At 42.8% G+C, this 16,876-nt stretch overlaps 1 protein-coding gene across 1 annotated transcript in view; it reads right to left on the reverse strand.

Moving 5' to 3' along the window:
* Positions 1-16,876, reverse strand: part of PTPRN2 (protein tyrosine phosphatase receptor type N2) — a 1,243,324-nt gene that overhangs the window by 57,133 nt on the left and 1,169,315 nt on the right. The gene's annotated exons all lie outside the window — the stretch shown is intronic.

Below are 16,876 nucleotides of genomic sequence, written 5' to 3' on the forward strand. Positions count from 1 at the left end.
GATGGCTTATCCTCAGGACAGGCAGTCAACATCTGATCGGCAGGGATCTGACACCGCTAACCCCGCCTATCAGCTCTTCCCAAGTAGCTCCGGAAGCTGGCGCCAGAACTACACAGCTCTGTCCATTGAGGTGAATGGGAGCAGCACTGCAGTTACGAGCTCCTGTCGCTACACAATAGACAGAGCCGTGTAGTTCTGGTGCTGATGTCTGACACAGGAGGACAGGCAATCAATAGTAAAATCCTGGAATACCCCTTTAGGCTGCATTCACACGTCCGTGGTGTGTTGCGGACCCGCAAATTGCGGGTCTGCAACACACCAGCCCGGCCCCCCCATAGAAATGCCTATTCTTGTCCGCAAGCTGCGGACAAGAATAGGACATGCTCTATCTTTTTATGGAGCTGCGGACCCAAAGATCTGGGCCGCGCACCGCAAATGCGGATGCGGACAGCACACTGTGTGCTGTCCGCATCCATTCCGTCAACATAGAGAATGAATGGGTCCGCACCCGTTCCGCAAAATTGCGGAACGGATGCGGACCCATTTTGTGGACGTGTGAATGGAGCCTTAAGGATAGAATTACAGTCTAAAAATGTAACCGGAAGTATTTAGGAAGCACTTTTATTTTTCCTTATTGTTGGATCCACTCCTGGCTTCTAAACTGTATTAAAAAAAAATTCATTAAAATCTGCATAAAAAAATTGTATATGTCACTTCACACTGAGGGCTGATGCATACGACCGTGGTTTTTGTCCATATCCGATCTGCATTTTTTGGGGGTCGGATGCAGACCCATTCTTTTCAGTGCCGTCCGCATCCGTATGTCCGTTCCGCGGCCCCGCAAAAAAATAGAACTCGTCCCGTTCTTATCCTTTTTACGGACAAGGATAGGACAGTTCTATAGATGGCAGGACGGCACATGGTCAGCATCCATGTCTTACGGATCCACAATATGCAGACTGCAAAAATGGTAACGGAAACAGCCATTTGCATGAGCCCTTACGTGTCTGAGAGAATGGAAAACCAGTGCTCTGGAGATATAGAGCCGTAACAACATATTAATAAAAGACTCCAAATTATTTATCCTGACTCTTTCTTGTAAAATTCCAAATTTTCTAATAGGAGTATGTAACAATATACAATACTCCTTCATTATTTTCTTTTTTTTTAAAACACCATCATGAGTTTTCCTGCATTTCACAGCATTTGGTGTCTTCTATTCATTGCATTTGGAACATGGCCATGAACAAAGGCCAAACAAATGAAACATACAGAAAAGCATTGTTTGTAATGTGTTTTATATTTCAATAAAGAAAAGAAATGCTAGAAACAACATGGCATTTTTCAAAAAGCATCTTAATAGAACAATTGCTAATATAAGTTGATTTCTTTAATTATGTAAAAAAAAAAAAAAAAACTTTTTTAAAATGTAAGACTCATTGAGTGCACTATCAGTCACAAAATACTCCGAAAATGCCTAGGGGGCATGATGTATTGTGATGAAGGGTAAATGCCAGTTGGCATCCTTTGTATCTCGTCGTGGAACCTGCTGTTTGATAATTTGTGTCCACAGCAGGACACGGCCCCGGTGGAAGTCGAGTGCTGTGCCCTTTCTTTTAACTGAAAGACGAGATGATGCCTAATTAGAATATTTGATTGGTAAATAAATTCATAGTACCCTCAAATGCCACTTACAGTACTGATTTTAATTACGTTTCAATTACGTTCTTAGACATGCTGCATACTGATGACTGTTACAAGAGTTGGCACTGTCTGGGCGACAAATAGCATATGAGACAGATTCTGCCGGGCGTCACCTACATGGTTAAAGGGAGACCAGTTCTAAAAACCTTTACAGTTTTGGTATTTTTTAAAATGAAATACATTTAAAAAAAATAAAAATCAGTGCTATCAATATTTTGGAACTGATCGATTAATATGTATGGGTTTATTATATGTCATTTGTACCTTTTTTTCATCCATTACCACTGTGGTCAGGGTTTGTTTGTGGACTTAAAAGGGTTGTCTCACTTCTACAAATGGCATTTATCATGTAGAGAAAGTGAATACAAGGCTCTTACTAATGTTTTGTGATTGCCCATGTTGCTTCCTTTGTTGGCTGGATTCATTTTTCCATCACATCGAACATTACTCGTTTTCCAATGGATAAGACCACTCTGAAATCCAGCAGCTGTGGTCGTGCTTGCACATTATAGGAAAATGCATCAACCTATGTGCACTCCCATGGTCCTGGCCACCAGGGAGGCCGGCACGACCACCGCGGATGGATTGCAGGGTGGTCATAACCATGGAAACGAGCAGTGTATAATGTGATGGAAAAAGGAATCCAGCCAGGAAATGAAGCAATATGGACAATCACAATACATTAGTAAGTGCCTTGTATTAACCTTCTCTACATGATAAATGCCACTTGCCGAAGTGAGACAACACCCACTTTAATGCACAATGACAGTCCCGAATGGCCCATTTTATTTATTTATTTTTGCCATAAATTTTATACATATCTACATTTATATTAAATTCTATTTTTTATATTTTTTTAAACTAAACACAGTGTAGTATTAAGTCAAGAGATTAGTCAATTGAGTCAAAATGAATCAAATTCCACCCAAATTATCCAAAAATTCAAGTCAAATCCAAAATCTGAATTTTCGGCCATTCGATATGGACAAATTTCTCAAAATGACATCAGTCATTTTTCCGATCAGAAGACAGGAAAGATACCCATAGCCATATATGTCGCTGTCGCTTTAAGATTACTAATGCTGGCTTGGTGTTAAAGAGCTTGAGATGAGTTGCATACAGTCCCAGGAGAACCCAGAAAGTTGTCCACAACTTTTCAGGGCAATTGGAGCACTTTCGATTCGGGTAGAATTCATAAGACCCAAATGAAATAGCCTGGCCAATTCTGCTGAATCTAAATCGGATAGAATGTTTAAGAAATTCGGTCATGACTAATTACGCGCTTTCTGCTCCCTCGATACCGTGCACAGTAAAGAACAGAACTCGCACTGTATTTACTCCTGTGTGAGGTTCTAGGTCATAGTTTATTTTTCCTCTTAAGCCTCTGATCACATGGCGGAATCTGAAAGGGCAAAATCCACCCGTACTTGCAGTTTTGGTTTGGTTTTTCAATGTGAATGGCTGGACCCAACTTGCTATTTAGCCCCACTGAAAAAAGGACGTGTCGCGGCTATAAACCGCGCCAAATTCCACTGGCAAAAAAAAAATCCGGTGTGAACGGGGCATTAGGGTGCTCTAAGTTTCCTGGCATGTTTTGTTTTTCAAATTGTGTGGCAGCACCCTAAAAGCACAAAATTCAGCGTTTCTAGGGCAAAAATAGGGCCAATATTAGACATTCCTTAGAGCAGGGATCAGCAACCTTCGGCACTCCAGCTGCTGTGAAACTACAACTCCCAGCATGCACACCTATTGGGCTGGTCTTTTAACTCCCATAGATGTGAAAGGAGGATTCTGGGAGTTGCAGTTTAAGAAAAGATGGAGTGCCGGAGGTTGCCGATTCCTGCCTTAGGCCTCGTCCACATTTCCGTTTTTCACTGACGTGTGCTGAACGCATTTTCTGCGGCCAGCACACGTACCCATTGATTTAAATGTGTCTGTTCACATTTCAGTATTTTTTTTACTGACCGTGGGTCAGTAAAGAAATCACGGGGACATGCACTACTTTGATCCGTGATGCGGACCAAGCACGCCCATAGAAGTCTCTGGGTCCGTGAGAATCACTGACACACATCCGTGCTGTGTCTGGTTTTTACTGAAGACTAATAGGAGATTCTTCAGAAATTAATTTTCAGCTGAGCAACGTCAGTGAATTACGGATGACACACGGATGGTAAAATCACACATGGACCACGGACGTGTCACTGACACGGAAATGTGGACGAGGCCTTAGCGCATACTGGATTTTTTTTTTTGTAATGTGGACATCTGGCTTACATCAGTTTCATTATATGGTGGTGTGCATGGCAATCCATTATCACTGTATTCGGCAGCCACGTGATATGAATCTCAAATACATGACTTCCGAATATGTGACAGTGGTTCTAATAAGGTTTCATCTGCTCTTGCATTATTATTTTTTTCATTGCATTTACATCAGTGTTCATCATTTGCATCAGATTTATTACATGTGGGTGGCCGGTATGAGCAGTGATTACAGACCGATCATCTGGTTGCAATCATTTTTTTTATCATATCAACATGAATTTAAATGAGTGGCATAAAAATACGGCATATGGTTTACTTCACACATAGTTTTTTGCGTGGCTTTTTCTTTTGATAAAAAACAGCATGCATTTTATTTAGGTGTTTTATTTATTCCATTTTAACATGCGTTTTTTTGGTCAGGGATTTTCAGGTCCTTTAGGTAAGCCTATGGGAAAATGTATAAAGAACACGCCATGACTAGCGCATGATGTGCTTTGATAAAAAAAAAAAAGGCACTGACTCAAAAAGTGCACCATAAGAAAATAAAAATGTAACAGTACATTTTACCAGTGGCGTTTAGCAAACATCTAGCAAAAAAAGGCCTAAAAACCACTGCGCTTTTCAAAAAAATGCTATGTGTGAAAGTAAAAAAAACAAAAACATAGAGACCACTTGCATTTTTTCCATCCTAAATTTTTTTGACATTTATTTAGTGGCGTTTTTTTTTTCAAAACTAATATGTAGATGTTTTTTTTTGCCATTTTTTTCCTCTAGAGAAAGAGATGAAAAAACGCCTGAAAACAATACCATTGTTCCAACATGCTGCATTAAAAAAAACAAAAAAACAACCAGAGATACCGTACAAAAAATGCATTAAATTAGAAAAAAAAACACCACTAGTCAAAAACTGTTGAAATCCTGCGTTTCATATTTCCCCTAGACTTTCAGCTAACGTCTAGAGCCAGTGTTTTGTTTTTGTTTTTTTCTCAGCAAAAATGCAGGTGCAAACAACAAAGCAAAAATGCTTAAAAACACCACAAAATACAGTACTGTATGTGCTTTCAGCCAAAGGGGAAAAAAAATATCCTGATGTGAGGGTGAGATCAGAACGAAAATGAATTTAAATTCATGACAAAAACTGCACAAATAATACATAAAAAGTATTTTTTTCTGTTCATTAATGATTTTTTTTCTGTACAGACACACGGTCAGGTTTCGTGATACTATTTTGGAAGCGAAAATCAGGAGTGGATCATAAAAGAAGAAAAAGTATAAAGGACAAATATGACTTTTTTTTTTTTTAAACTCCTTGTTTTGGACTCTAAAACCGTATCCAGAAACCTGAATGTGTGGCCGTACCCTGATAGGACTGAAACAAAATTATTAATGAACAGAAAAAAACAAACACAACTGGTTCAGTGTGCACAAGGTCAAAAGCTGACGTCACTTTGCTGTCCATCGTTTTAGACCTGTAGCGTGACCTCCGACATACTACTTGGACATACAGTATGACAAATCATGGCACATTGAGGAAATGTAAGGGTTAGGGCTTGTTCACAAGGCCGTTGTGTGCCCGTGGCCGTATTGCGGCCCGCATACGGCGGGTCCGCAATACACAGGCGCCGGCCTGTGTGCATTACGCATGAATGGGTCCGCAATCACGGAGATGCGGAACGGAAGCACGGATCGGAACCCCACAGAAGCACTACGGAGTGCTTCCGTGGTGTTTCTGTCCGTGCCTCCGCACCGCAAGAAAATAGAACATGTTCAATTTTTTTGCGGTGCTGACGGATCATGGACCCATTCAAGTTGAATGGGTCTGGATCTGTCCCGACCGCCGCACGGATGTTGCCTTTGCATTGGGGGCCGCAAATTGCGGTCCCCAATGCACGGAACGGACCCACAATGGCCGTGTGAACAAGCCCTTAATCTACGCCATTCTCTGGCTCTCATCGGGGTGCGGCCACACTGTCCAGTTTCCTGGTCCTTTTAATCAAAGTGCAAAGGGCAGGTGCAGAGAGAGCTGAGCCTCTAGGTGTAATGGAAACGCCCCCGTTGCTCCTAGAGGATCATTTGCATATATTAAAACATCATTTTTTTCAGCAATGCGGACACATAAGAACATGAGACCAACACAGATGTCGTCAGCTGCCAAGTGCACATGTAACAGGTCAGATACAAATCTGCTGACAGATGCCTTTAAAGGGGTATTCCCATCCTATAAGGTGATGGTATATGGCTCAGATGTGCCATCACTTTATGACCCGTGGTAGTGCCCAACCAGACAGAAGGGCACACATCGCTGGCGCAATGCTGCACTCCTGTCACTGTTTTTCCGGGCAGCTGCCAGCGCTCCATCTGCTGTGTGGTTTCTGGCACCGACGTATTCAGTTGAGCTCCCATTCACTTGAATAGGAGATGATGTGCAGTATTCCGACATGGCCACCACACATGGACAAAACCTTGTGCTTCTGGCTCCGCCCTCTGGCGTCTGCCATGAAACAGCTGATTGGAGTGTCAGACCCCCATCAATCTGATATTGATGACCGGCCCCAAGGCGAAGATAGGCCATCAACATCCGAGCACTGGAAAACACTTTTAAGGGCTTCTTTATTGCTGTAAAAAACACATGTATTTTTATGGTGTTTTTGTGAGATTACAATTAAAAAAGGATGGTTTAAACCACTGGACTATAAAACACGGAGAGCCTAATCTGCTGAAAATCAAGCTGCATATAATGTCATTTTGCATTCCAAAATTTTTTTAAATATGGTTAAGGGTACATTCACACTAGCGTTAGAGGAATCCGGCAGGCAGTTCTGTTGCCGGAACTGCCTGCCGGATCCGGAAATCCATGTGCAAACGGATACTATTTGTTTCCAGATCCAGATGCGGATCCGTCTGACAAATGCATTGAAATACCGGATCCGTCTCTCCGATGTCATCCGGAAAAACAGATCCAGTATTTATTTTTTTCACATTGTTAAAAATCTGCGCATGCGCAGACTGGGAAGCCGGTTCAGTTTTTCCGGAACACTTGGTACCGGATGTGGCATTAATACATTTCAATGGAAATTAATGCCAGATCCGGAATACCGCTGTGGTATTTTCTCCGGCCAAATACCGTAAGAGTGATGCATTGCTCTCCATTCAGAATGCATTAGGATAAAACTGATCAGTTTTTTTTCCGGTATTGAGCCCTAGGACGGAACTCAATACCAGAAAACTTTAACGCTAGTGTGAAAGTAGCCTAACTTTAGCTCCAGATGTTGCATGGAAGTGTATGGGAAATATTACATGCAGGACAAGCAGGTGTTTATCTTGTAGTGGTACTTTTGAGGTACAATTTTTTGGGTTAATGGCATTTATTTTTCAAATCTGGTCTGGTGTTTTTCTCATTGTCTGGTATTCTTCTCAAAGCTCTTGCATGTAATAAAAAATATATTATTGCTTCTGAGTTATTCATTGAAAGCTATCTGTATAGCGTCACCTGCTGTTTGCTCTTTTTCTAACTTTTCTGTCCTCCTCACTGAGACAGAAGAACATGTTCAGTTCTATCATTCTACTGCCACCAGCTGCAGCAGAAAGGACACACTCCCTGAGAGTACACACCCCCTGAGAAAGGACACATCCCCTGAGAAAGGACACACACCCTAAGCTGACACCTCGAAATAAATCTAGCAGAACAATTGGATAGGGATAAATGAATGGGAATATCTCTAGACCCATGTGAGGTACAGAGCTGGTCCTACAGTACCTTTGTTAGAAAGAGGTTGTCGTGTACTTGAGTTTCATATTTTTTTTTACATTATTCATAGGATAACCCCTTTAATATGTGGATTTTTGAACATGTTATCAACACATAATTCTGATCCTGTGATTTGTAGAAAGTGACATAGCCCCTATGGTAACTGTGGGGGTGGTCAGGTATGTTATAAGGTGTGTTCACTTTCTGCATTTTTAGCCATGACTAAGAAGGACTAAGGTTTCTTGGGGAAGGGGCAGGACACACTAAATACCAATACAATTAAAAACAGGGGGGAAGGAAAAAAGAAGGGCAAAAAAAGCCGTTACAATAATTCCTGCCCAGAATAACAGTTGCATAACGGAAACGAGACGGATCCGTTTTGCAGCCCATAGACTTCTATTATGACGGAATGAATAACGGAATACCTCTAAAGGCATTCCATTATGCATTCTGTCATAGAATTGCGTTATGGTCGGTGGTAACGGAATCCATAACGCCTTTTACCACCAAACGAAGTGCGAACGAATTTCAAAATATGAAATTCGCTCATCTCTAATTACCATCCATATACTTTTTTAGCTGTGTAAAATAATGTATAATGGAAGAGTATTCAATACTGTGTAAATAAAATGCATCTTTTGCCAGTCCGTGTGGCAGAAAATCAAAGCTATCAGCTGGTGTAACTTTGCGTTATACTTTATGGCAGCTTCTGATGTAAATTATAGTGAATTTGTCAGACAGGCGATGGCTAAGCCCACTTCCATTAAGCTCCACTCACTTTTTCGAGAGGAAAAATTGCAAATAGTTGCATATTTTTGTGCAAATTGTGGCTAGTGCAAAAATTGGAGAATCAAGTACAACACACCAATTATTTTAAGTAGATTAAAAGGGAATAAACTATATTTTGCCTATATAACTAATGCTAAGGTGCTGTGCACTTGTTTAAAGCAAGAGCACAGGGGTGTTACGAAAAGCAGTGCTCCAAGGATTCAGCCCCGCCTCCCTGGTGCTCCAACATGCTCATTTGCATATGAATAAAAACACAGATATCTCTGCAGCTGTTTAATATACAGACAGAATAAAGGTATCATTTTAATCAGCATGATGAGCCCTACCAGGCATGCTTCAATAGGGTTGATCATTCTGACAGAGGCCCTTTAAAACACTGTCTCAAAGTAAGCCAACCAATAGTTGGTATAGGGTGGGATAAAAGTGTCGACCCCTGCACCACATTTATCATCCAACCTGAGACCCTGTGATAAATCTGGTATAGGTCTAGACAATCTGCCTGGCATTACGCCTCCTACAAGCTTAGTAAATCTGCCCCACTGCATATATAACGTATATGAATGCAATATTATTTAAAATTATTTTAAACAACGTCCAGTTGATGTCATATAAACCCGAGTCATTGTATAAAGTAGATAACAATGTGCAGCAGAATCTACCTGGATCTGTTTTAAGAAATTAACAGGGAGTGACACCCACAGCATCCAATCAGTTAAAAAAAAAGCATCCAAAAAAAAAAACAACACAAAAATGCAATTAGAAAATAATATTGATATTGTCAATAAAGAAATTTTCCTATATTGTAAAAAATATAGTGTGTGTGCTCTCTTATATAATACAACGGTCACTTGACAGTTCTATTGAAGACCTGGAGACATTCTCAGAAGACGAGGAACCCAGCTAGGATCTCCAGTGATAACAGACAAGGAAATCTCAACACAACAGTATAATGAAAACATAACTGCTCACTACTACTGCTTTTATCTTTCCATACAGATGTAGTAGAGTTAACTCACATGCGTAAAGTGTTAACTAAACTAGTTGTGTTAAGCCAACACCTTCAATTGCTTTTCAATGGCTTTTGTTTCCGGATATCACGATGAATTAAGAAATTTGAGTTAAGAGTGTTAACTCTGCTACATCTGTAGTTCCATGCTTTGACATTTTTATGTATATCACACTATGATCACAAGAGGGTATCTCAGGGAACGACCAGATATGTTTGATGACATTTGGGCAAACCAGAACATGTAACCCAATGTTCCTACTCCACTTCTACTTCTAGCGCTTAGAAAAGACTCCTATAAAGGTGTCCCTCAAAAAGGTTCAGGATCTGAATTTCAGTTTCTTGGTTATGTGTCTTCGAGATGGAAAACCAGTTGGTTAAAAGGGTTTTCCAAAAATGTAATACTGATCTTATTGGGGGTGGTCCGACACCCGGGACCCGCACTGATCAGCTGTTTGAGAAGGTACCGGCGCTCCTGTGAGCACCGCAGCCTTTTCTCAGCTCACCAAGCACAGTGCTGTACATTGTATAGCGTGCGATTGGTATCGCAGCTCAGCTCCATTCACTTCTATGGGGCTGAGCTGCTTTTAGGCCTTGTGACTGATGAACGTGTCCTCACTGACCTAGGAAAAGCTAAGAGAAGTCTGAGCGTGATACCAAAACACAGCCGCTATACAATGTACGTCACTGTGTTTGGTAAGCCGTGAGAAGGCCGCGGTGCTCACAGGAGCACCAGTGCCTTCTCAAACAGCTGATAGGCGGGGGTCCCGGGTGTTCGACCCCACTGATCAGATACAGGTGGCCTACCCAGAGAATAGGTCATCAGTATTAAAATCTCAGAAAACCTCTTTAAGGTAAACTAGCAAAAGGACCCGGCTTCGCTCGGGTATATTTCATCTATTTCATTTAATGTTTGTGTGTGTCGTTAAAAGATATTGACAATATCCCCTGTAACAGTGTCATCTTCAGTACCTCGCCCCCTTAACAGTGACCTCCACAGCCTCCACGCCTTAACACTGACCCCCCACAGTGCCACGCCTCCTTAAAATGGGTCCTCCACAGCAGCTCACCCCCTTAACTTTGACCTTCACAGCAGCCTGCCCCTTTAACAGTAAGTTCCACTGCACCCCACCCCCTTGACAGTTACCTCCACAGGGGCCCGCCCCCTTAACAGTGACATCTACAGCACCTGCCCTATAACACTGACCATAGGTTACAGTCCCCTTAACTGTGATCTCCACCATTCCCGGCCCCCTAAACAGAGACCTACACAGCAACTGCCCCTTTAACAGTGACTGCCACAGTACCCCGCCCCCTTAACAGTGGCCTCACAGTACCCCGCTGCCCCTTTAATAGTGGCCTCCACAGTCCCCTCCTCCATTTACAGTGACCTCCACAGTGCCCGCCCCTTTAACAGTGACCTCCACAATGGCCTTCCCCCTTAACAGTAACATCCACAGCACCCTCCCCTTTAACAGTGACCTCCACAGTGCTTGCCCCTTTATTAGTGACCTCTGAAGTACCCCGTCTCTTTAACAGTGATTTCCACAATAACCTGCCCCCTTAACAGTGACCTCCACGGCAGCTGCCCCTTTAATAGTTACCTCCACAGTCCCCGCCTTCTTAACAGTAACCTCCACAGCCTCCTCCCTTTTAATAGTGACCTCCACAGCGGCCGGCCCTTTATTTGTGACCTCCACAGTACCCCGTCTCGTTAACAGTGATTTCCACAATAACCCGCCCCCGTAACAGTGACCTCCACAGAGCTCCGTTCTCTTAAAATTTGACCTCCGCAACACCCCGCCCACTTAACAGTGACCTCTACAGCACCCCGCCAGTTAACACTGAAATCCATAGCGGACCATACACTTAACTGTGACCTCCACCCTTAACTGTTACCTCCACAATACTCCGCTCCCTTAATAGTGTCATCCACAGCACCCAGCCCCTTTAAAGCTGACCTACAGCAGTGAAGAAAAACGGCTGGTTCGTTATGGAAACCTGGTGTAAAACTGTATGTATGTGGAGACTAAGGGCCTGCGAGGCTCTATTGGCTGATAAGGGTCATGTGACCGTGTGTATGGCAGTTGGGATATGAGGAGAAAGACCTCCAGGCTTCTATTGGCTAATGCAGATCATGTGATGGAGACATATTTGCATTTTCTTTGGAATATCTCAGGAACGGTACATGCTAGAGACCTAGGACCCGGTCTAAAACTTTCCCGGACGCCCGATGTACCTATGTGCCAAATTCCATGATTGTAAATGCGACGGTGTGGATTCCTTTAGCGGACATACATACATACATACATACACTCAGCTTTATATATTAGATATCAAGTACCACTGTGAAAATGTTACCTTAAAGGGGTTGTCCCACAAGCAATATTGTACATTTTTCAAACCAGCACCTGGATCTGAATACTTTTGTAATTTGATGTAATTATTTATTATGGCCAATAAACTGCTGTTAGTTCTGTTTCATTATTTATCTGTCCACCTTGCTGAGGTGGTCGCACATGTTCAGTTCTATCCTTCAGCTGCCATCAGTTGTATTTTCTGTTAGAAGCTGTGACCGTTATAGGGAGAAAGCTGTAGCAGAGAGGACACACCCCTTGAGCTGTGATAGGTAGAGAGCTGCAGCAGAATGGACACATCCCCTAGCTGTAATAGGGAGATAGCTGCAGCAGAAAGGACACACCCCATGGTTGTCAGCTTGAAATAAAATTTTGCAAAGCAATTGCAGCAATGAATGTGGAGATCTCTGGATCCATGTCAGGTACAGGGCTGGTTCTATCTTTGCTAGAAAGAGATTGTCGTGTACTATATGATGGCTGATTTTCATTCTTTACATTAATCATTGGATAACCCCTTTAACTCATATAGATTTTATATGTAGGATGAGACATAAAAGTACCACATGCAGAAGTCCTATTTATCATGACAAACATATATCAAATTTCATATTAAAAATATTATCTATCTAAAACAGCAACGATTAGTAAAATATAAAACATAAAACCTGATGGATGAAATGATTAAACTCAATGTCAAAGTCCAAGCAGCATTGTCAGTTTACGCTATTGAAAAGCTCCTACTAAAATACGTGCCTATGTAAACGGCATTAAACATGGGTTTACTGATTTCTCGCTCTCGCCAACAATAAACATGCCATAATAATACCGTTTCGTTACACATTTTTCAAGCTTTTCATACTCTATAATTGCCAGAGAGTGATTATGATGTCCTTGCCTACAGCTGGCAGTCACAGAATGACAGCAAGAAAAACAAAAATATCACATGTGGATTGCCTTGTTTAGGAGGAAAAACGCTAAATGATAAGGATAATGCAACTTGACGATGCAAGAGGAATGTTAGTGTCTGGCAGTTGCAATGAAGTCAACCTTCATCCAAAAACACGACAGCTCCAGGCATCAGTTACTGACCATAAGCCCACCTCCTCAGCCAAGGTGGGCTCCACCACCATACACATGGAACTGGCACCGCTTTCTTTACACAGTATACACTGTGGCCTATGCTTCAAGGATGTACACAGGTCTCATAGGGACCAGTAGCAAACTTCAGTATCCATCGCCGTGGGATTTTTTACAGATTTACAATTTTTCCATTAACCACCTCCGGACCGCTGTACGCACAGACGCGTCCTGGAGGTGGTTGATTCATTCCTCCTGGACGCGCCGGCGCGTCCTCTCGCGAGACGCGAGATTTCCTGTGAACGCGCGCACACAGGCGCGCGCGCTCACAGGAACGGAAGGTAAGAGAGTTGATCTCCAGCCTGCCAGCGGCGATCGTTCGCTGGCAGGCTGGAGATGTGTTTTTTTTAACCCCTAACAGGTATATTAGACGCTGTTTTGATAACAGCGTCTAATATACCTGCTACCTGGTCCTCTGGTGGTCCCCTTTGTTTGGATCGACCACCAGAGGACACAGGTAGCTCAGTAAAGTCCCACCAAGCACCACTACACTACACTACACCCCCCCCCCGTCACTTATTAACCCCTTATTAGCCCCTGATCACCCCTAATCACCCCTGATGACCCCATATAGACTCCCTGATCACCCCCCTGTCATTGATTACCCCCCTGTAATTAATCAACCCCCTGTAAAGCTCCATTCAGATGTCCGCATGATTTTTACGGATCCACTGATAGATGGATCGGATCCGCAAAACGCATCCGGACGTCTGAATGAAGCCTTACAGGGGCATGATCAATGACTGTGGTTATCACCCCATATAGACTCCCTGATCACCCCCCTGTCATTGATCACCCCCCTGTCATTGATTACCCCCTTGTAAAGCTCCATTCAGACGTCCGCATGATTTTTACGGATCCACTGATAGATGGATCGGATCCGCAAAACGCATCCGGACGTCTGAATGAAGCCTTACAGGGGCATGATCAATGACTGTGGTTATCACCCCATATAGACTCCCTGATCACCCCCCTGTCATTGATCACCCCCCTGTCATTGATTACCCCCCTGTAAAGCTCCATTCAGACGTCCGCATGATTTTTACGGATCCACTGATAGATGGATCGGATCCGCAAAACGCATCCGGACGTCTGAATGAAGCCTTACAGGGGCATGATCAATGACTGTGGTGATCACCCCATATAGACTCCCTGATCACCCCCCTGTCATTGATTACCCCCCTGTCATTGATCACCCCCCTGTAAAGCTCCATTCAGACGTCCGCATGATTTTTACGGATCCACCGATAGATGGATCGGATCCGCAAAACGCATCCGGACGTCTGAATGAAGCCTTACAGGGGCATGATCAATGACTGTGGTGATCACCCCATATAGACTCCCTGATCACCCCCCTGTCATTGATTACCCCCCTGTCATTGATCACCCCCCTGTAAAGCTCCATTCAGACGTCCGCATGATTTTTACGGATCCACTGATAGATGGATCGGATCCGCAAAACGCATCCGGACGTCTGAATGAAGCCTTACAGGGGCATGATCAATGACTGTGGTGATCACCCCATATAGACTCCCTGATCACCCCCCTGTCATTGATCACCACCCCTGTCATTGATCACCCCCCTGTCATTGATCACCCCCCTGTCATTGATCACCCTCTGTAAGGCTCCATTCAGACATTTTTTTGGCCCAAGTTAGCGGAATTATTATTTTTTTCTCTTACAAAGTCACATATTCCACTAACTTGTGACAAAAAATTAAATCTCACATGAACTCACCATACCCCTCACGGAATCCAAATGCGTAAAATTTTTTAGACATTTATATTCCAGACTTCTTCTCACGCTTTAGGGCCCCTAGAATGCCAGGGCAGTATAAATACCCCACATGTGACCCCATTTCGGAAAGAAGACACCCCCAGGTATTCCGTGAGGGGCATATTGAGTCCATGAAAGATTGAAATTTTTGTCCCAAGTTAGCGGAACGGGAGACTTTGTGAGAAAAAAATAAAAAATATCAATTTCCGCTAACTTGTGCCAAAAAAAAAAAATTTCTATGAACTCGCCATGCCCCTCATTGAATACCTTGGGGTGTCTTCTTTCCAAAATGGGGTCACATGTGGGGTATTTATACTGCTCTGGCATTCTAGGGGCCCCAAAGCGTGAGAAGAAGTCTGGTATCCAAATGTCTAAAAATGCCCTCCTAAAAGGAATTTGGGCCCCTTTGCGCATCTAGGCTGCAAAAAAGTGTCACACATCTGGTATCGCCGTACTCAGGAGAAGTTGGGGAATGTGTTTTGGGGTGTCATTTTACATATACCCATGCTGGGTGAGATAAATATCTTGGTCAAATGCCAACTTTGTATAAAAAAATGGGAAAAGTTGTCTTTTGCCAAGATATTTCTCTCACCCAGCATGGGTATATGTAAAAAGACACCCCAAAACACATTCCCCAACTTCTCCCGAGTACGGAGATACCAGATGTGTGACACTTTTTTGCAGCCTAGGTGGGCAAAGGGGCCCATATTCCAAAGAGCACCTTTCGGATTTCACTGGTCATTTACCTACTTACCACACATTAGGGCCCCTGGAAAATGCCAGGGCAGTATAACTACCCCACAAGTGACCCCATTTTGGAAAGAAGACACCCCAGGGTATTCCGTGAGGGGCATGGCGAGTTCCTAGAATTTTTTATTTTTTGTCACAAGTTAGTGGAAAATGATGATTTTTTTTTTTTTTTTTTTTCATACAAAGTCTCATATTCCACTAACTTGTGACAAAAAATAAAAACTTCCATGAACTCACTATGCCCATCAGCGAATACCTTGGGGTCTATTCTTTCCAAAATGGGGTCACTTGTGGGGTAGGTATAATGCCCTGGTATTTTAGGGGCCCAAATGTGTGGTAAGGAGTTTGAAATCAAATTCTGTAAAAAATGACGAGTGAAATCCGAAAGGTGCTCTTTGGAATATGGGCCCCTTTGCCCACCTAGGCTGCAAAAAAGTGTCACACATCTGGTATCTCCGTACTCAGGAGAAGGTGGGGAATGTGTTTTGGGGTGTCATTTTACATATACCCATGCTGGGTGAGATAAATATCTTGGTCAAATGCCAACTTTGTATAAAAAAATTGGAAAAGTTGTCTTTTGCCAAGATATTTCTCTCACCCAGCATGGGTATATGTAAAAAGACACCCCAAAACACATTCCCCAACTTCTCCTGAGTACGGAGATACCACATGTGTGGCACTTTTTTGCAGCCTAGGTGGGCAAAGGGGCCCATATTCCAAAGAGCACCTTTTGGATTTCACTGGTCATTTACCTACTTACCACACATTAGGGCCCCTGGAAAATGCCAGGGCAGTATAACTACCCCACAAGTGACCCCATTTTGGAAAGAAGACACCCCAAGGTATTCCGTGAGGGGCATGGCGAGTTCCTAGAATTTTTTATTTTTTGTCACAAGTTAGTGGAAAATTATGATTTTTTATTTTTATTTTTTTTTCATACAAAGTCTCATATTCCACTAACTTGTGACAAAAAATAAAAACTTCCATGAACTCACTATGCCCATCAGCGAATACCTTGGGGTCTCTTCTTTCCAAAATGGGGTCACTTGTGGGGTAGTTATACTGCCCTGGCATTCTAGGGGCCCAAATGTGTGGTAAGGAGTTTGAAATCAAATTCTGTAAAAAATGACGAGTGAAATCCGAAAGGTGCTCTTTGGAATATGGGCCCCTTTGCCCACCTAGGCTGCAAAAAAGTGTCACACATCTGGTATCTCCGTATTCAGGAGAAGTTGGGGAATGTGTTTTGGGGTGTCTTTTTACATATACCCATGCTGGGTGAGAGAAATATCTTGGCAAAAGACAACTTTTCCCATTTTTTTATACAAAGTTGGCATTTGACCAAG

This window comes from Bufo bufo, chromosome 5 (genome assembly GCF_905171765.1).
Source record: "Bufo bufo chromosome 5, aBufBuf1.1, whole genome shotgun sequence".
NCBI lineage: Eukaryota > Metazoa > Chordata > Amphibia > Anura > Bufonidae > Bufo > Bufo bufo.